This window comes from Pongo abelii, chromosome 23, assembly GCF_028885655.2.
Source record: "Pongo abelii isolate AG06213 chromosome 23, NHGRI_mPonAbe1-v2.0_pri, whole genome shotgun sequence".
NCBI classification, from domain to species: Eukaryota; Metazoa; Chordata; class Mammalia; order Primates; family Hominidae; genus Pongo; species Pongo abelii.
The window spans coordinates 38,830,787-38,856,547 of NC_085929.1; the positions used below are offsets into that span (position 1 = coordinate 38,830,787).

General features: G+C 46.3%; 1 protein-coding gene and 1 long non-coding RNA gene across 5 annotated transcripts in view; one reads left to right on the top strand and one right to left on the bottom strand.

Moving 5' to 3' along the window:
- Positions 1 to 25,761, bottom strand: part of LOC129052638 (uncharacterized) — a 109,283-nt gene that overhangs the window by 62,507 nt on the left and 21,015 nt on the right. The gene's annotated exons all lie outside the window — the stretch shown is intronic.
- LOC129052640 (uncharacterized) lies at positions 16,482 to 25,602 on the top strand. Of its 2 annotated transcripts, none has more exons than XR_010139459.1 (7): positions 16,482 to 16,637; positions 19,714 to 19,802; positions 20,672 to 20,870; positions 21,449 to 21,602; positions 22,101 to 23,150; positions 23,430 to 23,471; positions 24,905 to 25,602. It is a non-coding gene; the product is annotated as an uncharacterized LOC129052640 (long non-coding RNA). The 2 variants fall into 2 exon arrangements; XR_008517731.2 differs by having other exon boundaries at positions 20,733 to 20,870.

Genomic DNA, 25,761 nt, shown 5'->3' on the forward strand with positions numbered 1-25,761 from the left:
AAACTACTGAAAGGATATATGAGTGCAATTGAAGGATTACGCTTCCACAGAGCATGTTGTTGAGCCTCTCGGAGTAAGAACAGATAATCAAACAGAATCACCCAGTCCTCAGTTGTACCATTCAGTAAGCATCAGCATGCCACGACGCATGCTCAGTGCTGTGTTGCTGGGACATAAAATACATCTCAGGCACAGCCCCCCGAAACAAACCATTTTAAAATGCACTGGAAAGCAATGACTAATATGAGTGTCACAACTATCAAGTATAAAACACAGTAAGCCATTATGTTTAATTGTGTTCTAGTGTTAAATATTAACATTAAAAAAAAAGGCCAAGTCCATCTTAAATCTTGATAATGGCATCCAAATAAAATAAACTTCAGGAGCTGGTGGACTATACTATGTAATATTAGCAATTATACCTCTAAATAATTGTATATTCTTTACTTAGAAATTTAATTTCAAAGTGGGTATTCAGGTTAGTTTTTTTTTGACAAGTAAACTCTTATAAAGTAAGGAAATAGTTTTTTTCTTTTAGAAATATACCACATCTTACACACCAAAGTAAATGTTCTTCAAAGAAGTCACCGTGGGAACCCATGCACATACAATTTTGTTTTAGTTTTAATTTTCAGTAAACAAAAGGGGACCCAATGAAGTACTTGTCACCTTCAGTTTCTCACTTCCACTCCCCAGAGACAACCAGCATTAAACATTTTTGTGTATATCCTTCCAAAGATATTCTTCCCATATATAAACTTTTTAAAATGTATAATATGTATGCATTTAATAGAATCGTAACATGAAGTTATACAGCCTTTTTGTTTGTTTGTTTTTTGTAACCACTGGTACCACATTATAGACAGATTTCCATGTCAATGAGTAGAGATCAATTACATCTTTTTTCACGTTGTATTTGTAGTAAGTGTTTTACTGAAAAGTGAACAAATCACAGTGCAAAGACAGATGAAATATCACAAACTGAACACACGCTGGTAAGCAGTACCAGGTCAAGAAAGGACTTATTTGTTTTCTTCCTTTCCAAACTTTCGACTTTGTTTCTTTTTCTTGCCTTGTTACACTCACCGGTCAGGATCTTTAGTGCAGCTTTGAGTTGAAGTGGAGGCATCAGGCCTTCTTCCTCCATCCCCAGTCTTAGTGGGAGAGCTCTGAGTATTTCACCACTAAATATTTGATGTCAGTTTTTTGTAGCTACCCTTTGTCAGACTAACGAAGTTTCCTTCTAGTCTTAGTTTACTAAGATTGTTTATCACGAATGGTTTTTGAATTGCATCAAGTATCTTTTTCTGCCTCTACTGAGAGGATTATATTGTTTTTCTCCTTTTCTCTGTTGATGTTGAATTATATGACTCAGTTTTGAATACTAATTCAATCTTGCATCCTTGGAATAACCCCAGCTTTGTGGAGACACCACAACTTATTCTCCAAAGTGACGACGTCAACTTACATTCTCAGCAATGTATGAGAACATGTTTCCTAACCACCCCAGCCAACACTTGATGTTTTAAGACTTTAAAAATATTTTCCCATTTAATAAGTTAGAAATTAGATACAGTCAAGCAAGCTGGGTCTTACTTTGTAAAAAAAGAAATGTTTTTAGACAATGAGAGAAAAGAAAAAAGAAAGAAAAATAGTTCCTGTGTTCTATGTGGGACTGTGGGAGAAACTGCTTTTTAAATAGGATTTCTTATGAAGTTATTTAGGCAATAAGTAAAAATGGAAGGGAAACCTGACGACAGAGAGCAGCCAGGCCCACAGTTCCCTGTGGATGCACAGACTGTGGAAGGCCTGGAATGCACCAATGACCACCAGTACCCACAGGCAGTCAGTTCAGTGACAGCATCGCTAATTACCTGATCAGCACCCCAACAGCACATGGAGAGGACAGGGGGGCCCAAGATGAGTGCGGGCCAGGGGAGGTCTCCAGTGATGGGATGTGGCTTGGTGGTCCAGTTTCCTTTGCCTATCTTACTTGGTACGGCAGAGAGGTACATATGCAGCAGCCCCTGGTGTCCTTCCACTTCCCTAAAGGTTTAAATGCCCCATGATGTTTATCAGTCTTTTAAAGAGCACAATAGGACGTGACTGAAGAACCAAGATTGCAAAGAAATGCCTCGTTTCCTGGAATTGTTTCAGGTGGGGGAAGTGGTGAGGATCCACTGAGGGGAAATGCTCATGGCTGAACAATGATGAAGCCTGATGACTGGCAGTTGGGTTCAGTCACACGGAGACCACGCTGTGCCCTGCAAGAGCAATCTGGTGGAGTGGTGCCAGAGAAGGGAGAAGGCTGGGGTCACAGAGCCTGTGCAGGGATTTGGAACCAGAGGGCTCCTCAGAATGGGTCTGCCGGGACCTGTCCGGGACCAGAGATGGTCTGCCGGGACCTGTCCGACTCCAGTGAAGGTTTGAGGCACAGGGAGCAAGGAAAGCAGCCCTGTACAGGACACCCAGGGTGGGGAAGTAGGTCTCAGGAGGACTAGGTTTCAGTCCAAACAGCAAGGGAGAGAATGTGCCAGGGAGAGGCTGCCCTGGGGCCTCCCAAGGGCTCAGAGGAAAGATTTCAGCAGATGGGGTCAGAAAAAGAGTGTCCAGGGCCATAGTGGATGGGTGACCTGAGCTTCTTGCAGCCCCTGATGTAAACAGGGATAAAGGACATATGAGATTAGTCTGGAGTCTGAGGCAGAGAGTGATGAGGAGGCTGTGAGTTTGGGGGAAGGAGGGAGAAAAGGGCCTGGCTGAAAGGAAGGCAGGTTCCTGGGCTCTCTACAGTCCAGCCAGTGAAGGACAAAGCCCAGAGAGACCCAGAGCTCCCCTCCTGACACCTGCACAAAGAACTGTAGTCTGGCCAGATGGTGCTCTGTAGCCTGCTGTGGGGTTGGGGAGTGGCTTCTCCTGGGCATAGGACCCCAGGCACCTGCAGGATGCAGGGCTCCAGGCTCCCTCAGATGCCTGCTGATGGCTCTCCTCTGAGGGGGTGTAAATTGGCTCGCTGGGTACCCACAATGGGCAAGGCACTTGTTCTCAGTATAATGCACTAAACACTGACAAATTCACACCCATTTATGATAGGCACAGTTACTATCCCCATTTTAGAGCTAGGGAAACTAAGACACTCAGCAGTTAACTTGTCCAGGCTCCATAGATAAACAGTCACTGTAGAGCTGGGGTCTCAACACAAGCAGGCTCCCTCCACAGTGTGAGCTCCCAGCTACTGGCTGTCCCACTGCCCTTATCCAGCCTTGGCTGTCTGGGGTGGCAGTTGTGCCTTTGGACAGCAGTTGAACCACCAATTACTTTTTCCAGACCGGCTCCCCGCCACCCCCCTCCCACCAGCGGCCTCTTAGGTCCCAGAAGCTGATAATGGTGTGATAAATGGGCCTTTGAGAATGGAGGTAAGGGTGTAGGTGAACTGAAAAACCCTGAACAAAGGGATTGTCTCCTCCTCATCCAGGGGGAAACTAATTCCAGGAGCTGACCAGGGTGCTGACCCAAGGTGAGCAGGCCCCAAGGGGCAGGCCAGCATGTGCTTACAGGGACATCTCAGCAATGTCAAGCCCCACAGGCGTTTTCTCTAACGTGGCCTAGAGAAATGATGGCGACCTTCCTGTGCTTTTCTTCTCCTGGACCGCACCAACAATGTGCATGTGAGGTTCCAGGGTGAGCCTTAATGTGGACCAGGCTGTGAAACTGGGAGCTGCCTTGAGAAGACATTCCCCATGAGGTTGCCAAAAAGAGTGGTGTTTATTTCCATGACTCAAAGGGTTGTTTCCGTCCTCCTGATCGAGGGGATGCAGGGGACATGCTCAGAGGATCAGCGACCACCTGCCCTAGACCTATAGAGACAGGTGAGGGTGGCATTGCTGCAGCTCCCCAGGGAGGGCTGTGCAGCTGTGACACCACCTCCATCACCCACCTGAGGAGATCTGGGCATGGCTGAGACTCTGCACTCCACGCTGATCCCATCGTGCTCCCTATGCCCCTCACCCCCACTCTCTGTTGTTTCTCTAAGGACGGTTGGAGGCATTCTCTAGCCAGGGGCTGAGGACGGTTCTTTCATATTAGGAGTGAGCCTGTGGGTCTTCATACTGCACCCGTGGAGGATGAGAGGTGAGTCCCTACGAGGGCTTCCCTCTTGTGCTGTGGCCTGCCTGCTCCCTGACCTTTGCCTATTTCTTCTGTCCTTGACTATTTTAGATATGTTCTGTGGCCTCAAGGCACAGCAGGGCCCCATAGTGACCCCAGCAAAGGCAATCGAGGCAGAGGAGCAGATGTACTGGGAGTCACAGAGGTGCTGGCCCCGGGAGAGGCCACCGAGGAGGTGGAGGCTGCTGAGGAGAGGAGGGAAGGTTTGGAGTGGGATGACGTGTCAGACAGGTACCCAGCCAGCAGCTAACTGAGTCTGATGCCTGAGCAGTAGGGAGTTTTCCCTGGACAGGGGGTCCTGGGGTGCAGTTCTTGCTCACCTGGGAAGGATGTGGAGCCTAATGAGGATAGAATGGTGGCCCTGAGAGGGGCATCAGGGAGAAATGAGGAAGGTTCCAGGAGCCCTACTGTGGGCTAGAGCAGAGAACACTTGAGCCCAGGCCATAATCAGAGAGGAACAAGGCTGAACCTCCTGGTCCCATCCATGAACTTGGTTAGAGGACCATTTACTCGGTGAGGGGTCCATGGTTGTGCCATCACCAACGGGCATGAAAAGGCTGGAAAAGGGAACGCTTCTGTGTAGTTTTCAGTTTTAAAATGCACATTAGCTATAAAAGCTACTGGCAAGTCCTGCAGTTGGAAAACAGTTAATTTTATATAACCTTAAAAGTCAGTAATTCTATTCACTGTCCCGACCAACTTAGCAAGCCCTAGAATGCTCCTTCAAGACACTGGTGTTTATGTCACTAGTGCTGGGACACGAGGCATGCAGGTGATCCATTGTGATTAAATGGATCAGGCTCAGTGTTGACACCAGCCAGGCCAGGGACACAGCATGGGGCTGAGATCTCAACCTTGAAGAGTATCCAATTCTAAAAGACAGGGTACAGGGTACAGTTAGTGTATGGTTATGGCTGGAGTCATCATGGCCAGCCCATGTGAGGGTAGGACTCAGGTGGACTGGGTCGAATGAGAAAGGTGCCATCCCCAGCAGAGAGTGGGCATCTATTGGTGGTCTGATAGAGGGTGTGTCAGAATCCTATTCAGTTAGGAATCGGGGCCAGGTGTCACACTAGGTCGAGGCAGGGTGAATGTGACTTGAGGACTACAGGCAAGAACAAACAGGCTTTCACGAGACTCAGCTACCCTAGACCCCATCCCACCAGGCCCTTCTCCCTCCCCTCAACTCATGTGGCTCAGCGCCACCCCACCCCCTCCCCCGGCCTCCCATGTGACAAGGCCTTGAGCCAGTGTGGGACTCAGGAACCCTGCAGAAAAGGAGGAGGGAGGGGAAGGCCCTGGACTCCAGGAGGCTGTGGGAAGGGTCATCTAAGGACAGGGCTCCTGAGTCTGCAGGACACACTTCCTTCCACACGAGAATCCCAAAAGGGACAAGGGGCAGGGTACACAGTGTAGACCTCTGTCCTAAGACCAGGTAGCTGGAGGGCAGCAGGGGGTGAACAGCAGAAAAGACCCTGTAGAGTAAGAGAAGTCCAGGACAAACTCTCTTGTCCTCCAAGGCCTTTACTCCATAGAGAGGCTCCAGGACCTAGATTTGGGTAAAAGAGACCTGAAGGGCAAAGGCCTGAATCCCTCAGAACAGTAGAGTCAGGTCACAAATATCCCCAGCATAGACCACAGCAGAGGATGTAGGAGATCAGGGGGCAAAGAGATCCCAGATTCCCTGTCAGGATGTCAGGAGGTGGCAGGGGCAGATGACTGAAGGTCCCCTGTATGTGTGACAGGCCAAGGCCTGGGAGGGTCTCAAAACAGGTGATGGGCAGGGGCCAGGCTCTGGAGTTCCCAGGACCGGCAGAATTGTTTCAGGAACACTCTGAGGCACCCTCCCCAGGGACATTGTGGCCCACATCTGAAGTGTCCTGCACTGGAACTGGGGGGCCTGACCTCTCCTCACACACTGAGGTCAGAGCTCCCTCCATGGAAGTTCAACCTCTGATGTCCTGTCCCTCCTACACCCCATAGGATAGCCCAAGGCCGCCCACACAGTCACTCTGTTTCTGCCCTCCTCTGAGGAGTTCCAAGACAACAAGCTCACACTGGTGTGTCTCATCAGTGACTTCTCCTCAGGTGATGTGATGGTGGCCTGGAAGGCAGAGGGCACCCCCATCACCCAGTGCATGGAGACCACAAAGCCCTCCAAATAGAACAACAACAAGTACGCAGGCAACAGCTACCTAAGCCTGACGCCTGACCAGTGGAGGTCCCGCAGAAGCTACAGCTGCCAGGTCACGCACCAAGGGAGCACTGTGGAAATGACAGTGGCCCCTGCAGAATGTGCTCAGGCCCCCGACCACAGGCGTCTGGAGCTGCAGGATCCCAGGGAAGGGGTCTCCTCTCTCATCCCAAGGCAACCAGCCCCTCTCCCTGCATCCAAGTAACCCTCAATAAATACTGTCAATCAGAAATCCTGTTCCATCTCACTATTTTCTATCTCATGTTCAATTTGCAACCTCCAGGAGAGGCTCTCATCTATCTGAGGCATCATCCAAAGAGGCCCCCCCTCAACTGGTCACCCCTTTCCTTCACGCTCCACTGTAGCCTGGAGCTCCGCATGGCATCTTGCTCAGACCAGGCAGATCTTGCGCCCCCTCGATTCTGATTACAATGACCCACTGTGCCTCTTCTGGTGGCCCCAAGATCCTCCTGAGAGAACACAGTAGACCTGGCTTTCTGCTCTCTGTTCACATTCTGTCCCGGGCCCATCTTTCTCCTGCTTCATGCCTGAAGTTGGTCATTAACCCCGAGTGGACTGGTTCCTTGAAGTGGCAAGCAGGATTTAGAGATCACACTCAGGGTACTACTAACACAGCCCTTTTGAGTCAGACACCCCGAACACACCCAAAATGGACACGAGACCCTCAGAGGGTGATAGGGGCTTGTTTCCAACTTCTCCCTGGAGGTTAAGGCTGGAACTTCTAACACCTGGTGAGACCCATCCCAAACTAAGACATCAGGGAGGATGGAAGGGAGACCCCTGGAGTTGTGGTTGTGGTCAGATTGGACGTTCCCATGGCTGCTGACTCTGGGCCAAGCTGCCCCTTCTCTGGGGCACTGGGGACACCTGACGATGCCTCCCTGCTCTTACTCTGTGGTCACACCAACAGATCAGGGTTACTACAACCCTATAATGCAGAGAATCCCTGTTCCTTTCCATGCCACTTCACTCCTTAGGGAAGCAAACACCCTCCCAGGAGCTCATTCCCATTCCTGGGCCACAGTCAAAGGGAAAATCTGATCCAGACACGAACTTCCTTGGGCCTCTGCATTTCTAGATGTCCTGTCATTGCGTGTATGGGGTCGACTGTCCCATCTCAGCTTGAGAAGGGCAGACAGGCATGTGGACACTCTGCAGATCCAATGCCCTGTGTCCCTCTGAGGATTCCATCATTTCAACAGTCCATGAGCCCGCGTCACAGTGTTTGATGTTCAGCATCAAACCTGCAAAGGGGTTCTTAAATAGAAAGGTTTACTGAAGTTCAGTGTGACTTTTCGTCTAATGCCAAGTTAAGATTGCCTTTGTCTGAGACAGCAATGTTGCTTTATCTTTTTTTATCAGTTGAATTCAGATATGAAAACTCGATCATGTACATTGCAGATGTTAGTGACAGTTTCCTCTTGGGGCTGGAAGGAGAGTCTCTTACCAACTGATCCCTGATTCAAGAGGACACTCACATCTGGAAGTATCAGGTTCTAAGCTGTGGATAGGGGGCCTTTTCCTCAGTTGCAATTTTTCCTCCTTGGGTTAAGATTTTTGCAATTACCAACCAAAATAGATGTGAGAGAAACATCCCCCAGAAAAAGTGTGTGTCCTTTGGCACAGGCAGGTTTTCTCTACTCTTGCTCTTTTATATTCCCTTGACTTGACCACCATTTCTCATCTTGTTTTTACAAAGTCACCAAGAAGGCTTGTACAAACAGTACACAGTATGAGCTGATTCTCAGTGTTTTTTTTTCTGTAATTGCAGGTAGTCTCAGAAGAAAAAAAAAGCAAAAAAAAAAAAAAAAAAATTAAAATCGTGTGTATTCTGGTCCAGTCACTGGACCAGATTTTGCTGAGGAAAATCTCGATGATACCTGTGAGGAGTGTTTCTTTCTGACTTTAGTCTAGAGAGCCACCCTGACTCTAGCTTTCTGATGGGAATGAGGTTTCATGGTGTGATGGGAAAAAATTATTTTCTAGGCACAGCACTATGTTCACGTTTTGACAAGCAGTTGTATTCCCTCTAGATGCCATGTTTGTGTGCATGGACAGTGGGGTGTGAATTTATGTGGTGTGATTGTGTGCATGTCTGTGATTCCCCTAGAGTTATATCTCCCTTACACAGCAAACCTGCAAGTGTCAGCTTCCTCCATTAATAATCCCTTCACCATTGCTCCCTTGGGCATATTTGTCTTCTAGCTGGGTGTACTACAATTCAGTTCTGATGGTCAGTCACCACACAGAGTCTGTATCAGATCCCACAAGTCCAGCACAAAACCTTCTACCTGACTGCCCTTACTTGAGACACCAGCTGCACTTTAGGGGTATGCAGGCCATTGTAAATTAAGAGATTACCACCACTGCCTCCCTAAGACTCACTAATTCACTAGAAATACCTCACAGAACTTAGGAAAGCACTACATTTACTATTTGCTTATTAAGGACCCACATAGGGCAAGATGTGTGGGGGGAAGGTGGCGGGGGCCAGGGTCCTAGATGCATAGCTACCATGCCCTTTCCCCTGGGAGTCACAAGGTGTCTCCCCTATAGCCCATCAATTGTTCACAAACCTGGGAGTTCCACTGAGCCTCGGTGTTTGGGATTTTTACTGGGGTTTCATTATAAGTCGACATGATTGATTAAAGATTTGCCTATGTGACTGAAGTCAGCCTCTAGTCCCCACCCCCACCTTCCTGGAGGTTGGTTGGCCCAAACAACCCTCTCATTACGTGGTTGATCTTTCACTCTCATCCATAAGCTGTCCAAGGCCCACAGTGAGCCCCTCATTGGCATAACAAAGTCAATCTTATGCAGGAAATTTCAAGGGGCTTCAAAATCCTGTGACAAGAACTGAAGACACAGACTGGCTATATTCATTATTACACTTCAGTATGTATGACAAAATTTATCAAATTGTACACTTTAAGTATGTGCAGTTTATTTTATGTCAAGTATTAAGCAAAAATAAAATTCTAAACCTCTCAACCAACTTAATAGATTCCCCCTCTTGGCCAAGGACGTTCAACAGTAAACCTGAAAAACTAATTCAAGACATGATGGGATTGGGGACGGGGATCAGAAGTGCCTCATTCTACCCTCCTCCCTTTGGAGTTCAGGCACAACTGATTGGCATTACCATTAAAACATAAATCTTAACACTGAAAAACAGACTCTTTGTAGCAATAAGATACTAAATTCCAACCTGACACTAGTACAGCATCACATGACAGAGAGCAGGCCCTGAAAGCAATCTAAGTATTCCAAAATGTATTTATTTGACATATTTTAAAATGGCCCTGGCGAAGCTGTCTCTTGCAGAGGAAATCTACATTCTATAGAGATTCCCCTTCCCTTTCCAGGTCTTTTCCTGACCCAGGAGAATTTAAGAGTGTTGCACCTTTTTAAGTCTGATCAGACACATTTATCATCTATTCTCTCTGAAGCCTGCTACACCTGGAGGCTTCAGCAGCATAATAATTGATCTCCATGAGCCCTTATGTTAACCCAGACATTCCTTTCTATTGATTCCAGGTCTTTAGATAATAACTCTTTCAACCAATTGCCAATAGAAAATCTTTGAATCCATCTATAATCTGGAAGCCCCCACTTTGAGTTGTTCTGCCTTTCTGGACCAAATCAACGTATACACTACGTGTATTGATTGATATCTGCCTACAACTTCTATCCTCCTGAAATGTATAAAATAAAGCTATAACCCAACCATCTTGGAAACATGTTCTCAGGACCTCCTCGGGCTGTGTCATGGGCCTTGGTCACTCATAGTTGGCTCAGAATAAACTTCCTTGAATATTTTACAGTTAGACTCTTGTCATTGACACAAGTATACGTCAATAAACAAGGGAAAAAAAATACCGTCACCATCCAGGGAAATGTTCACAGGGTTCTAGAAGAAAATCTGTGTGCCAGGATTCCTATTACTGGGTCAACAACAACTTCAATTAATAAAAAATTTCACTTCTGAGTAGGCCCTGATTGTTTCTTGTGGAATTTTGATTGATCATAGAAGAGAATCCATAACTCTTTAGGTGACTTATGAGAAAAAAGAGGCTTGAGAATGTGGACAAATTATGCAGTTGCACATCCAGCAAATGGAAAAGCAGAGTCCTTTTAGATTCACCCTGTGATTCCCAATCCCATGCCCTTTCTTCCCACCTTTACTTCTTGGGAGAGATCCTAGACTTCTACTATGAGTTTGGCATCCATTAGGATTTTTAATCTTTGTTCCTGAGCTTCCTGGCCTAGGGCACTTTCCAGGACAGAGACTGGAGGAATCTCAGAGCCCTTGTCCTCTCAGACAACTTTTAGCATTTCGAGGGATGTTTTCCAAATTGATGCTTCATTCCTGTACCTCTTCCACATTCTATTCGCCAAAGCATTTTTATTATGGGAAACCTCAAAATCAATTTTCACCCCATGTTAAAAGCAAGGAGTCCTAACCCAGGGCTCCTTCCTTTTTCAGGGAGCCCCTGGTGCAGTCACCCACCACACCCAGTTCCAGTATGAATCTGAGAAAGGAGGGGTCTCCAGGCAGAGTCAGGTAAATTTTCCTTTAGCTTCTCAATTGAGGTCTAATGTTTCACTGCAGAAAATGTTGCCAGGAATATGAAATCCCATGCCTATGTGGAAAATCTGCCTCCCATCAACTATGGCAGCCAACAGCTTGTGTGTGGCAGGGCAACACACACTACGTAAAGTGACAAGCGGGCTTCTTCAGGGGTAGAGCATCAGGGCGGGCACGTGGCTCCCTTCCTAAGGAGGAGGACATGGTAGGTTGAGCACTGCAAGGTGGGGAAAGATAAACACGGCCGTGCAGCAGAAGAATCCCCACTCCAGTTCCTGCCAAACCTCCTGGGTGAAATAGGCTCTTGCTGGCTTCTGAGAGCCTTTGCAAGGTAACAGGATTCTGGCTTAAGCAAAGGTAAAACGAGGCAAATTATGGCTTGACGAACCTTTGGGATCATGTGAAACGCTTTGTATTTTCGTAGAATTCCATTGCCCTACAATTGAGCTCTTAATATTTTTCCCCACAAAACAGAGACCGCTCAATTTGAAAAGGGTAACTGTTTCCCATAGAAACATGCTTCTCATATCAAGATTCTCCTAGAAATCTTTCTTCTCTACAACAGTTTCCCAGTGGTGCTTGAGAAAAAAACCTGAAGTGAGAGACCAAATGCTAAAATGAGTGACACCAAGACCAAGGGCTCCAAGAACCCAGAGACAGTCGCCCAGTGAACTCTGTGGGAGAAGGCAGGTCCCAGGGCCCTGGGGTCGACCTTTAGAGGAGAAAATACAGAGCGGCAGATGGATGTCACACACTACCCGGGCCAGGCAAGGATGAAGATGAGGGGAGGATGAATCCCAGGATTTTAATCTCGGGATAATTATCACATCATCATCCCCTCAGTCCAGTGATTTCTCTGCTCCTTCTAAGTGGGAAAGAGCAGGGTGTGGCTGTTGTGGCTGGAGTGAGCTCGGCATGGACATCCCTGAAACTTCTCAGGAGAGGGGGTTCCTTCCTGTTGAAGCTCTGTGACAAGAGCTGGGGACTGGGGTCTTCATCCTCCTTTGTGACAAACCAGGCTTTTCCCATCATGGAAGCTGATGAGGGGCAGAGAGCAGGAATCAGGTTTCCAGTTCTCTGAACCAGACTGGGAAGACATAGGTAAGCAGGGACAACCTCAAGGTCAGGCCAGACACACAGAGGTTCCCTGGCCCGATCTCCCAGGGCCTGGGCAGGGATCACATTCTAGCTTTCACCTGCTTCCTGAAGTTGCCTGTCAACTGCCCTTGTGCAGACAGCGCTAGCCAAGAATTGCCCAGAAGTGCACTGAAACTGAAGGTTGTGTGGCACCACCTGGCCAGGGCAGCTGCACGCACTATAGCTGCTGGGCAGGGGGGAGGGCACTGGCTCCCATGCAGGGCCAGCTCAGCAAGGCAAGGGAGGCTGATCCCAAAATTCCATGTCATCTTTGCTCCTTTTTATGGCCCAGAGAACATGGGTTTTAGAGTTTCTCTGAAATGGTCTTGGAGTCCTCAGGCCTAAACTGTGTCCTCTCACTCATGGGGAGAAGAATTCTGGCCACAGCTGGTCAGTGTGAGGGCAAGAACTCTGCCCTCCGCATTTCCTCTCATCATAGCACTCGGCCCTGGGCAGCCCATCTTAGGCCCCATGAAGGTCTCATGAACACACCCTTCAGCTGGGCTCTAGTCTAGCTTGAGTGGGCAAAGGTTCCCTGCTCACCCTGTCCAGACTGTTGAACCTCACACTGGGAGAGGTATTTTTCCAGAGTCTGACCCAGGTCAAGGGAGGTGAGGGGTGTCCCTCTGCTCTGATCCGGTCTAGACAGGGTCTGCTCCGCCCCTCTTGTGTGCAGATGCACTCCCCTACCCCCACTGGATCCCTCATCCCTCTGGGCCCTCATGCTCTCCTCACTGTTGCATCCCCAGGCCTCACACAGTGCCTGGCCCTTGTGCAGGGGCCCAGAAAGCACCCATACGTGAATGATCGGATCAGAGCCACCAACTTTTCTGCAAGAAAACACCCGGGGAGGGGAGTCATGTCTTCCTCATCTTTGTATCTCTAGAGCTGCAGTATCCAGCATGGGAGTGTCCCTACCTGGAGGTGCTGTTTGTAACTAATTAGTGCTGTTCATTAAAATAAAATGAGACATTCTATTCATCAGTCACACTGGCCACATTTCCAGTGCCCCAGAGAGTTGTGTGCCGCTGGCCACCATATTCAACAGCAAAGAGAGAGCATTTCCATTCGCACAGAACGCACTCCTGGGACACTGCTCTGAGCCTGGCATGGGGTCTCTTCATTGAACTCATCTAATGAAGAAGCCTGTGCATCAAAGTTGGAATTTCAGGTGAGCCTGGAGGTGAGAGCTATAATCCAGTGGAAACAGGGAAGTGGGAAGATAAAGATGGTAGATTTGGGATTGTGTTTAGAAACATTTATTTTTAGTGCTGGTGGAGGCTTTATCTACTAGTAGCTTTATTTTTAAATATTTTATATAAAAATAAATATATAAATATAAAAAGCAGCCCAAACAAAAGCAGACCTTGATGGACTGTTCTGGGCACTACACTTTGTACAGCGGTCGTGTTTCCTTCCGTAGAAGCCCAGTGATCCCGAGAAGTTTCTCTTGGCTTCCTGGCCCTGTCCTCAGACCTCCTTATGGAAAGCCCCTGCACCTCTGTTGGCTTCTCCCAGCTCTCCTGCTCTGCCTCCCACCTTCTGAGGGTGCTGCCCCACTCATTCTGTGCTAATCATGTGTCTTGTGCTCAGAACATACATGGAGTAACTAGTTTCTTTCTTAAAACCTGATGTTAGGTGTGATTCCCATCCCCATCCACAGCAGGCACCTAGGGTACTGTTGACATTGTGTGTGTTGAACTGCGGGTTAGCAACAGACATGTTTATAGAAGCCATAAGGCTGTACACTTCATATCTGTGCACCGTACCATAGATAAAATCAGCATCGATTTAAAGACAAAATATAGCAAAAACAAAAATTTTTTTTGCCACAAAGCCAACTTCAGGCACAGGTTGATTTCCTCTGATTTCTACCAAATGTTTACGGGAGAAAGAGTGCCAGTCTCCTATATACTCTTCCAGAGAGTAGATGTGGGGACTCATCTACGCTGCCTTCATCAGATCAGGAGACTCTTGAGCCACCCCAGCAATGAACACTGCAGGGAAGGGGAATGAATCTCAGGCCAAAGGCTCCTGAGTGTATCTGCCAAAATCTGATGCCAATCTTCAGCAGTCTCAATTCAGAGATGTTTGGAAAAGAAAACAACTGAAATCTCATGGTGGAATTTGCATGGGGTTGATGAGGACAGGACCACTGGCTTTTGGGTGCTGCTGGAGTGAGTAGTGAGGAGGGACAGTACCATTGGGTTCGTGGAGCACACACTTGGTGACAGAGAGGAGGCAGCCCTGGGTAGTCCTCAGGAAGGATCCTGGGGTGGGGGTCTCCAGGCTATGGCAATGGACAGATCCCTCTAAGAGGAGATGAACACTGCCCCTGCTCCCACAGGGTCTACTAGGTAGGAAAGAGGAGTTTGTAGAGACTGAGACTTGGTGAGGAAGGATGTGAGCAGGGAGGTGCCCACTCTGTGTTGGAGCAGCCTTGTTAACCCTTTTCAGCCAGGCCTGCATCCCGGCTGCTCAGATCTTTAGTCCATGAGACCCTGAGAGCCTGTAGGTTTCTGTCACTGAGCCACCCAAGCACCAGGCCAGTAGGCCTCTTCCCCAGTTAATTCACCTTCACTGCTCATAAGAGTTTGTCAGTTATAGTGAAGCTAATTCTATGTGAGGCTCTGTCCTATGGGTGTGTCTGGCTTGGGCATCCTGATCTCTGAGCCAGCTGGGAGTCCAGCAGGCCACTGGTCATTCAGGGTAGTCACTGGAGCACTGGAAACCTCACTTTGAGGCAGCTCATGGTGTGAAGGTGCTGGGGGAGGAGTGACACAGATTAGACACCCTGGTTCTTCAAGGGACCTTGGTTTGGGGTCAGCTGCATCATATTTTGGGTAAGAGATTAAAATACAGAGGCAGAAAGCTGGGTCAGGCACCTCCTGTAGGACATCACCTCTCCCCAAAGCAATCTTAGAGCAAGAGGATTTGGGAAATGGAGTGAGAGAAGCCCTGGTTCAGGGGCCCAGGGAATGATCTAGAGGACTCCAGGCTTCAGGGATCTCTGACTCCAGGCTTCAGGGATCTCTATCTCCAGGAAACCAAATACATTCTTAGCTCAGGCCCATCCCTCCTCAGTTTTGTGGCTCTGGGAAAGTCACTTCACCCTCCAAATTTCAGTGCCCCCAACTGCAAAATGTAAGTTACAGCCCAGCTATGCCCACCCCACAGGGCTCATGTGAGGGTCACAAGAGATGACAGCAGATCCTCTTGAAAGGCTATAAGGCATCCTGCCCATATAAAGGCTGGAAACTGACCTTCCACTTTCCATGACTTGTAGCCATCCAAGCTTCCTCTCTGGAGGCAGCCATTGCTACATGTCTGCCTCATTCCTCCAGACATTTCATATTTAAACACTTTTGTAGCACTTAATGAGGTCACTCTTATTCAGGCTTAATCTGGATCTGCTTAGAGTAAGCTTCATAACATAATGCCAATAGGCAGGCCCCATTAACATCTCCACATCACATGGCAGGGAACTGAGCACAGAGGGGTTAAGTCACTTTCCCAGGGTCACACAGCTTCTAGCTGGTATCTGAGCCCAGGCCATCAGGCACCTTCCTCTTGCTCTGAGTCACTGAGCTCAGCTGCCTTCTTGAACTGTCTCCTCTCATTAGAGTAACATCCCCATGCGATCAGCCCATTGTGTATTTTAAGCACCCACCACACTGCAGGACCCCTCCTCCTAAGCCCAACTTTGACTCTGTCTCCCCCTAGGCTGCTGATGAACCCACGTGTGACCTGGGAAATATGAACACTGGCCCATGGTCTCCTGCCAGCAGCCTATCAACAGAGGTCTCTACTTTGAATTTATTTTTCTCAAGCTCATGGCTCACGGATACAACAAGAGATCATGAAAAATTCAAATACAGGATATGCCAGAAAATTGATCTGGGTTGTCAAGGAAACCCTCCTGCCCATCCCCAGAAGCATCTCAATCAGCATCTGACCAACAGCAGGTGGGGCCTCAGATATCACCCCCTGCCAGCTTCTCCACTGAATGTGCTGTGGACCTGAAACCATCAGGATTGGAGTCGTTGTTGTGGTTTATACAGTAGGGTCTGAGTCTTGGTAGGAAGGGCAGGAGCAGGGAGCCACCCACTCAGAGCTGGGGCAGCCACTGCCCCTTCTCAGCCAGGCCTGAGTCCAAGCTGCTCGAGCAGCTGTTCTGGTCAATAGGCACTGAGACCCCAGCAGCTTGTAGGCTTTACTCCCTGAGCCACCCAAACACCAGCCCCATAGGCCACTTCTTCGGTAATGAATCTTAACCGCCCAGCACTCTGGTTTGGTCAGTTGAAGGCGAACCTGAATCTAAGTCCAACTGTCATGTGGGCAAGTGGTTGGGAACATTCTGCATTCCAAGTCAGTTGGGAGTCAAGGTGGCTACTGGTCATTCAGGGTGGTCGCACGACCACAGGGAAGTCTCCCCACAAGGCAGCTACAGAGTAAAGTGCGAGGGGAGACAGACAAATTTGGACTCCCAAGCCTTGAGCAGGGCTTCATTTGGGGGAAAGTCTTGCATTTTGGGTAAGGGATTGAAATGTAAAGTCGGGAGTTGAGTCAGGATTTGGGCCCTTCTCTTGAGCCAGGCACCTCCTCCAGGGCATCAGTGTCTCCCTGCAGCAGCCTTGGGGATGGGAAGATTTGGAAAAGGAGTGAGGAGGGTCCTTGCTTTGGAGTCCAGGGCGTGGACCCCCAGTCTCAGGCATTCAGGGATCTCCATCCCCAGGGAACCAACTAAATTCCCTGCCTTAGCTTCAGTACTCATCAGTGTTTTAACTCTGAGAAAAGTCACTGAATCTCTCTAAATTTCAGTGCCACGAACCATAAAATAGGAGTCAGTTCCTACTCTGCCCATCCCATATCACAAGAGATAAGAGATTTTTTTTCCATGAGCTGTAAAGCATCGTGCCCATGACAATGTGGGAAAGTGGGGCTCTGTCTTTCCCTGACCTGTCGCCTACATCTCAGGCACAGCCCCCCAAAATGAATCATTTTAAAATGCGCTGGGAGGCAATGACTAATTTGAATGTCACAACAATCAAGTACAAAACACAGTAAGCTATTGTGTTTGTGTGCTAGTGTTAATTAACGTTAAGACAACCTACCAAGTCCACCTTAAAAGTTGATAATGGCAAATATATAATGATAATATCTGTGTCTAGGTCAGTTTATCTACCAAAACATAATTTAAAAACATATTTTTGTGGATTATTCAAAATTCCCTATGTACAGAGGTATCAATAATATGCTTTTACCCAATCTATTACACCTCAGAAGTAGGGAATACACAAATCAGGTCTCCTGTGACACCATACAGAGCATTTTTCCAAGGCTAAGCTATGGTCATCTCCATAACCTGGCAACAGGCTCAGTTTGAGCCACTTTACATTTAACAGAAATAAATCATACAGGATATTATGTCATATGCTTAGGACCTTCCATTATGGTAGACAGTTCTCCTCCCCAAGTAAACTGGTGTTCATTCCATTTGACCAGGTATCTGTTATCTTTCATCAGGTCACCAGTTCATTTTGTAGACAACATGCACTTAATATATATATATATTTTTTTTCCAGAAGTAGCTACTGTGTGGAATCAGGATGTCACAAAAAGCATTTCTGACACTCGTATCTCATTCTTTTGGCGCAAGGTTAGCGTTAAGTTGAACTGATTATTTTTGGACAAAGCAGCTGTGCATCGTGACATTACCCCTGACTTGGGAGCTTATCTCTTGGGTTTGCATGCAGCTCTGGAACTTGTTAAGCTGTGAGGTACCAAGCACATCAGTTCTCCTTTAGTTTATCATCCTGAAGACAGACAATGCACACTTTATTTTCATTAACTCATTCAATCCTCACTACAGACCTCACCTAAGTAGTGGGTGTTTACTATCCACTCTCTCCTTGGATGGAGAAACCGAAGTGCTGATGAATGTGCCTATGCTTCTAAGCCCCTAAGGGAAGGAGGCAATACGTGAATCTAGGCATGTAGCCCTAAAGCTGAATTGATAATGAATGGTTGAGCTGCAACTATTACCCTGAATTACCCTGAGAAGGGTGGCTCTCAACCCTACCATCACGTGTAGCCATAAGGTGGTTCCTTCACACATGCAAGTCCTAGATTTACATGAGTCTACAGAGATCCCAAGCACTGTGTATGATTACAAGGTGGCTGCAGCAGTCACGTAGCTTAGGGCAGACATCAGTGAATATAACCGCAAAATTTGGCACAGCCATTGATGTGAAAAGTATGGAGATGTCCCAGATACCTCTGACAACAGGGTCAAATACAAGTTCTGAATATCAGGAAGGACTACTTAGAAATATTGATAAACTCCTTTCAGTGCTGGGAACATTCCTCAGCAGTTGGCTGGAAACAAATAAGATGAAAAAGATATTTTTGAGATAGCTGAAAACTCTATCAACACAAGACCTAGGAATGATCAAATCCTGCAAGCTACGTACATTAAACACAATGACAAGACAGCAAATGAGCATTTGGTTATTAGTTCACCACACTCATTGCAACTCTTTGCACTGCAGTGTTAAAACACATCAGCATCCAGCCCATGTCTCCTTCCTTGAAACAAACTATGCTAAATTGACTGGCAAGTACAAAGATAGATACCCTCCATAGGCAATTACTACAAGTGCATGACAAAGAAAAGGTAGACTGAATAAGGAAATATCACGTGATTAAAACCAGTTATTTTACAGGATATAATTTCAGTATTTCCAATTCTTCCATTGACTATAATAAAGGATTAGTAAATAACTACAATGGACTGTTTTGCCCAGAACTGAATCCATCTGTCTATTCAACTTAGCTTTCATTCAAGAATTCAAAATCCTAAAAACAGAACTGCAGTCACAGCCAGTGTGAATCCATAAATGGAAAAATATTCTTGAGACATAAATCATACAAATATTGTTATTTCTCATTGACACAATAAGTCCCTACTGTCCTCTTCTAAAAAATAAAACCCACCATGATTACACATTGTAAACCAAAGAGTTATCTGAAGCAGGTCTCAATCAATTTAATTAATTTGAAAAGGTTAAGGACATGCTGGTGACACAGCCTCAGGAGGTCCTGAGTACATGTGCCCAAGGTGTTCGGGCTACAGTCTGGTTTTCACACGTTTTAGGGAGACATAAGACATCAATTAATACCTGCAAGATGTAAATTCATTCAGTCCAGAAAGACAGGACAACAGAAAGTGGGAGAAGGGTGGGCTCCAGGTCATAAGGAGGATTTCAAAATTTTCTGATTGTCGATTGGTTGAAAGAGTTTCTCTAAAAGCCTGCAAACAATAGAAGAAAGTGAGTTCAGATAAGGGGTTGGGGACACCCAGGGTTTCATTATGCAGATGAAGGCTCCAGGTAATAGGCTTCAAAGAGAATAGATTGTAAATATTTCTTGTCTGACTTGAAAAAAATGCCAGACCTTTAGTTCTTTCCTGGACCAGGAAAAAGACCCAGAAAGGGAAGGGTATTCTCTACAGAATATAGATTTTCCCCATAAGAGACAGCTTGAAGGGGCCATTTCAAAGTATGTCAAGGAAATATATTTTGAGTCAAAAGACTTGGATTTCTTTCAGGGCCTGCTCTCTGTCATGTTGGTATCTTACTGCTGCTACAAAGCATCTGAGTTGTCAGCCTTAAGGTCTCTATGTTAATGTGAATGCAGGTGAGTTGTGCCTGAATTCCAAAGAGAGTATAATAAGGTGTGTCTGACCGCCCATTCCCATTATGGCCTGAACTAGTGTTTCAGGCTTTCTTTAGAATGCCGTTGGCCAAGAGGAGGAGTCCATCCAGTTAGCCGGGCAGTTTACAATTTTACTTTTGGTTTTCAATACTATATACTTTAATTCATTCAACCCTTGCCAGAGCCACACCTGCAGTTTGCCTAGTTATTCCCACTGCTCAGGTGGAGAATATGAAGTGCCAAGATGAGTGATCCAAGCTCTGGAGTTCTTGAATGAAAAAGTCAAAACATGAATCCAGGCACATGGTCCAATGCTGATGCTCTCAACTACTGACATGCACTTCTGCCTCAGCCATGGGGTTTTAGTCTCTATGTAGAGAGAGCAGCATTTCCCTATAAGCCTTAAAGCACTGAGCCTAAGAGATCCCAGGCACTGACCATGATTATAAAGCGGCCTTTGTGGTCACATAACCCAGAGTCATGATAGGTACCTTTTCCCACAGACAGATGCATAGTCGTTAGTGTTAAAAGCACAAAGACACCCAGATGTTTTCAGTCAGCTCAGAGTCTAAGAGGTGTGAGGGATCACATAGGCCTGTTTGGCCCACCTCTGTCAGTTCTGAAGTTACTTGGCTCAGGAGCTGGCCAAACCTTGTAAGAATCAGCGATCTGTTTTAGTATATTTTGTAATATGATCTTCACTGGGGAGAAAGTGCTGAAATCCTAAAATGCTGAAATCGTGCCAGCTGAAAATGGTGAGGAGAGTGACAAATGAGAACCCAACGCACCACTCGGTTATTAGCCTGGCTTCCATCATTTTGTGGCAACTTTCTTGTACATCTGAATCGCAGATGCTCAGCCTCAGCTCATCCCCTTCCTCCATGATGAAAAATCTCCCCCTTGACTGCCTAGTGTCACCTGGACAGCCATCAGCCCGATGCAAATGAAATTTAACTTTGATGCAAGTATAAATCTCACGCAACAGATAAATGCATAGCAGCATGATCTTGCAACATGTGAAGAAGACAATGGCAATTTAACTCAAGCCAGGTAGGCGGAATGAGGGATTCCTGTCACTGAGTCACAGTGTCACAGCATATAGTTCAAGACCTTTTGGAGACTTAGCTACTAAGCCAAGGACTCTCTTTCTCATTTCTTTCCTGCTCATCTTTGTCATCCTTCTTCCACAAGGGAAGATAGCATAAACAGAAGGAAATTTCCCTATTAATCCTCAAAAGTTATATAGTTTATTATCATCCAGGTAATCAAATGCAATCCTCTGACTGCCTGACCAGTCTACTCTGTCTCTATGTTTTTATTTAATAAATATATTTGTAATTTTCTATGTGCTAGATTTTTTGGAGGCCACAAAGTAAATGAGATAGGATCTTTATGTTGACAGCCGATAAGTTAAGATTTAACATGACTGATAACTTGTGATTTTTTATACCAATATTTTCTATGTCTGAATGAACAGGCATCAAAAATAATCTTGCAAGCTAGTTAAAAACAAAATCATCCCCCTACTCATGGACAATTTTTTATGAATTTGTTCACTGCTATTTTTATGCATTTCCTCATTTAGTAGATAACATATATTTGAACCTGTAAACTTACTCTCATTACAGAAAGTATTCAGAGTCATGTCTCTCAGCTTCACTGGTGTAGGCAGAGCAGGCTCTGTGAGCCTGGCCTGTTTGAATGAAGCCTGATTTTTAGGAATCTCCTCAGCAAGAATGACACAGAAGCTGCTGGAGCCCCTGATCACAGGGACCCAAAAAGGTACGTGTGCACACACCATGGTTCCACAAGAGGACTTAAAAAAGGAAATCATGATGATTTTTAACTGTAGCATTTTAGTATTTAATTTTTTCATGACCTATATGAAAAAGAATGTGCGGTAAATAGAATTTGGCTAAAATTGAATCAATTTCACCCATAAAGTAGCCTTTAAATCAAGTAATAAATTCTTTGAAACAGACGCTATGAATCTACTTCCTGTTTCTATAGTACAGTGCCTTTCTGTATTAAACTGTTCTTAAGGTGACTATTTCACCTTGATGAGGTTGCCCTAGCTAGAAAGCCAAGGCTCTTTCATTTCTTTCTGCCCTTCTCCTTTTCCTTCCTTCAACACCAAGGACAATGGTCCAGCAGAAGCTCAGTCCATGCCTGTTAACCGCCCACCTCCACACACTCCAGCCCCGGTCCACATCCCCCAGGGCTCCATGTGGGATTCCTCAGCAGCACCAATGCACTGACTGTCACTCTATGTTCTCCTAGGTCATGCTGAAGATCTGCAGGCATCTGCACATGGCGGTGTGGAGGAGAATATGACATCAGAACTTGTAACACGTATTTCTTTCTCTGGAAGAGAAATTTTTTTTTTCCGGGGCTTCTAGAATATCGAGTGAATATCGTTTTTGACTGCCATCATCAATCAGGCCTCAGTGTCATGGACTCTAACGACCAGTCACTGGAGGTTATGACCAACTGAGGCCTGACTGACGATGGCAGTCAAAGGATGGCATCACTTACACATTGTCTGGTAGTGAGTATGCTTCTCAGTAGCAACCTTTTCTCCTTGAAAAATAATTTTGTATTTGCCAGCCAACATGGAAACTTGCTAAATATTCCAAGAAAACCCACTACATTTTCCACAAGCATCCTCTATGCTTTATTTCGGGGCCAGTGACTTGATCACTGTTTGACATCTGGTTTTTTATTCACCAACCCACACACCCCTGGCCCTAGGCAGCCACTCATCTACTTTCTGTTTTTCTAGATTTGCCTACTCTGGCAATTTTTTTAAAATTTAATTTAATTTCTACTTTTAAGTTCAGAGATACATGTACAGGATGTGCAGGTTTAAAGATATTTTGCTTCCCTGATTTCTTCTCAATTTTGATATAAAAATCTGACAATGCACATTATGTACAACATACACAATTCTCTTTGTGGGGGTGAAATTCAGTGGGAGAGTCTTCCCAACTAATATGTGATACACTGGGAGGTTTTTAAAGGACAGCATCCATTACTGGCTGTAATGCGGAGGCATTTTCTTCAACACGTTTTCCACCTTGGGTTAAGCACTGTGTGTTTGCCTATTAAATCGGCTTTAAAGGTAAATCCTGTGAATAAAGATCTTAGTTTTCCATAGGCATCCTCATAGTTTTTGGGGATGTTGACCCTATGGCTCAACCACCGTACTGCTTCTGGTTTTCTAACATTGTCAAGGGAATAACAGATCTATGTGAAGTGCGCAGCAGAATCTGATCCTCCTAAGGTTTTCCTTTGTATGACTGCAGCTAACATCGCATGGCAGCAAATACAGTAAGTATCATGAAGTTACTCACTTCATGAGGGACAAACTTTGCTTCAGTGTGCAGAAACCTGATTCTGGGATCCTGCTGGGAAGGAAGACTGGGGGTCTTGTGAGAGAAAGTGATTTTGCTGGTACAGGACTCTGGCCAGAGAGGCTGTAGCAGGGTCTGTCAACGCAGAGCAAAGACCAGGGGATCATGTGTGAGGCAGCATGGCTTCAGCTGGGAGGAGGAGGAGTGGGTGAGTCACCCTTGCTAATCACTTGTACTGATGTTTTCATTTCTAAAGAATGGTTTCTGGGGAGCCTCAGTGAAGAGGACCACCCTCCAGGTAGGGAACGATTCCAGGTAGGACCTGATGGGAAAGGGTTCCCAAGAGCCTTCAGGTTATCCCTGCTGCTTGAGGGGCTGAAGGAGGGGGTATGAAATCAGAAACAAAATGAAAATATGTGTGAGGTCTGGTTTGTTCTTTTCAAAGTTTCTTGGCATAAATGTAAGAACTGTCTCTAGGGGCTATATGGATGCTGTGTTCATAAGCGTACTTTGCAGTACACCTGCTCTCTTCTGCCCAGTGAAACAACAAAACCTTTGGTTTGGATTAATCAGCACTCCTTGGGGTTGTGCACAAGGGCTATAGGGCTGGGCACTGAGTGTCATCTGTAATGAAAGGACTCTGTGGGACACAGCTCTCTCACAGGCATTTACTTGAACTTAGAGAAAAAGTTCTTCTGCTGTATGCCAAGGGGAAGCTGGTAATCACCCTCTACTTTGAGGACTTGTTATAGCACGTTCATGTTTCTGTCCTCACTGTGCGTTTGAAGGGATTGCCCATGGGTGGATGGCAGAGTGAATATTAACTCTGGCCTCACTGGTAAAGCTCCAGTCTCCTGGGAAGGCAGGGGAGAAGTTTGACCTGGAGCATGTTTCCAGCCTCCACTTCCCACCCCTACTACAGATTCTGAGATGAGGCTTCTTTCTCTTCAGTTCTCTAATTTTTTGGGAAGCCAAGAGTTCCTTCACACAGAAGATGGCATTACACTATTTCCTGTCTTCTAAAATTAGGCTTCAGTTGTTGTCTAAGTTGATATTTACAAGTTAAGTTCTAGTCTTTTTATTCACAGATTGCTAAGAATTATGCAGGAAGCTCCACATGATAAAATGTGCAGATAGCACATAAGTCTGTCTATGCTATGGATGACATTTTTATCTTTGGGGGATCCTCATTTTACATAATGAGATATAAAACTAAGTGGGCACCCTCTATCCAGTCTGGGGCACTTCATTAGACCCAGAACTCTGAGTTTGATGCTGCCTATCATTTACTTTTCCTCATGAGACTCCCCCTGACCACCTAGGCATCGCTAGCACCTTCTGTATATTAGAGACCCTCAATCAGCATCAAGGTCTAGAAGAAAACATCAGAGAGAGTGAGATGGAGCTCCCCTGTGAAGTGAGGACAGCCCTGGTCCCTCCCTGAAATTTCTGACAAAATTAAGTTTACTTCTTTAAGGTCACTACTCTGACTGCTAATGAATTGTTTAGACTTCTCCAGGTTTGGACTATTATACACAGAATAAATCAATATGTATTTCTTCATGCCTGGCTTTTTCGCTCACATTAATTTTCAAATTCATTCATGTTCTTAAGTGTAACTGTAGCCTTGTTGCATACTAGTCACATAGTCAATGTAGTCAATATGTAGTCACATATTATAATGTATCTACTCTACTGTTGATTGACATAAGAATTTTTTTTCTCCTTCAGGTTCTAGGCGCTTCAGGAGGCATGGCTCCTGAAGGTGCCGACATGGCCAAGTCCAAGAACCACACCACACACAAACAGTCATGAAAATGGCACAGAAATGCTATCAAGAAACTCTTCTCCCTATTTAGACCCCTAGATCCTCTGGTGTGGTCTGTGCTGGGGAGATGTGTGACCTGACTCCTCTGTTCTGAGGGATTCAGGGCCAGGCCCTCCAGTTCCAGTGCAGGACACTCTACATCCCACAGGATAGCTCAAGGCCGCTCACACAGCCATTCTGTTTCTGCCCTCCTCTGAGGAGTTCCAAGACAACAAAGTCACACTGGTGTGTCTCATCAGTGACTTCTCCTCAGGTGATGTGATGGTGGCCTGGAAGGTAGGGGGCACCCCCATCACCCAGCGCATGGAGACCATCAAGCCCTCCAAATAGAACAACAAGAAGTACACAGCCAGCAGCTACCTGAGCCTGACGCCTGGCCAGTGGAGGTCCCACAGAAGCTACAGCTGCCAGGTCACACACGAAGGGAGCACTGTGGAGGTGACAATGGTCCCTGCAGAATGCGCTCAGGCCCCTCGACCCTCACCCCATCCACAGGGGCCTAGAGCTGCAGGATCCCAGGGAAGGGGTCTCCTCTCATCCCAAAGCATCCAGCCCCTCTCCCTGCATCCAAGTAACCCTCAATAAATACTGTCAATCAGAATTCCTGTTCCATCTCATTATTTTTTATCTCATGTTCAATTTGCAACCTCCAGGAGAGGCTGTCACTCTCTGAGGCATTATCCAAAGAGGCCCTTCCTCACCTGGTAAACCCCTTTCCTTTACGCTCCACTGTAGCCTGGAGCTCCACATGGCATCTTGC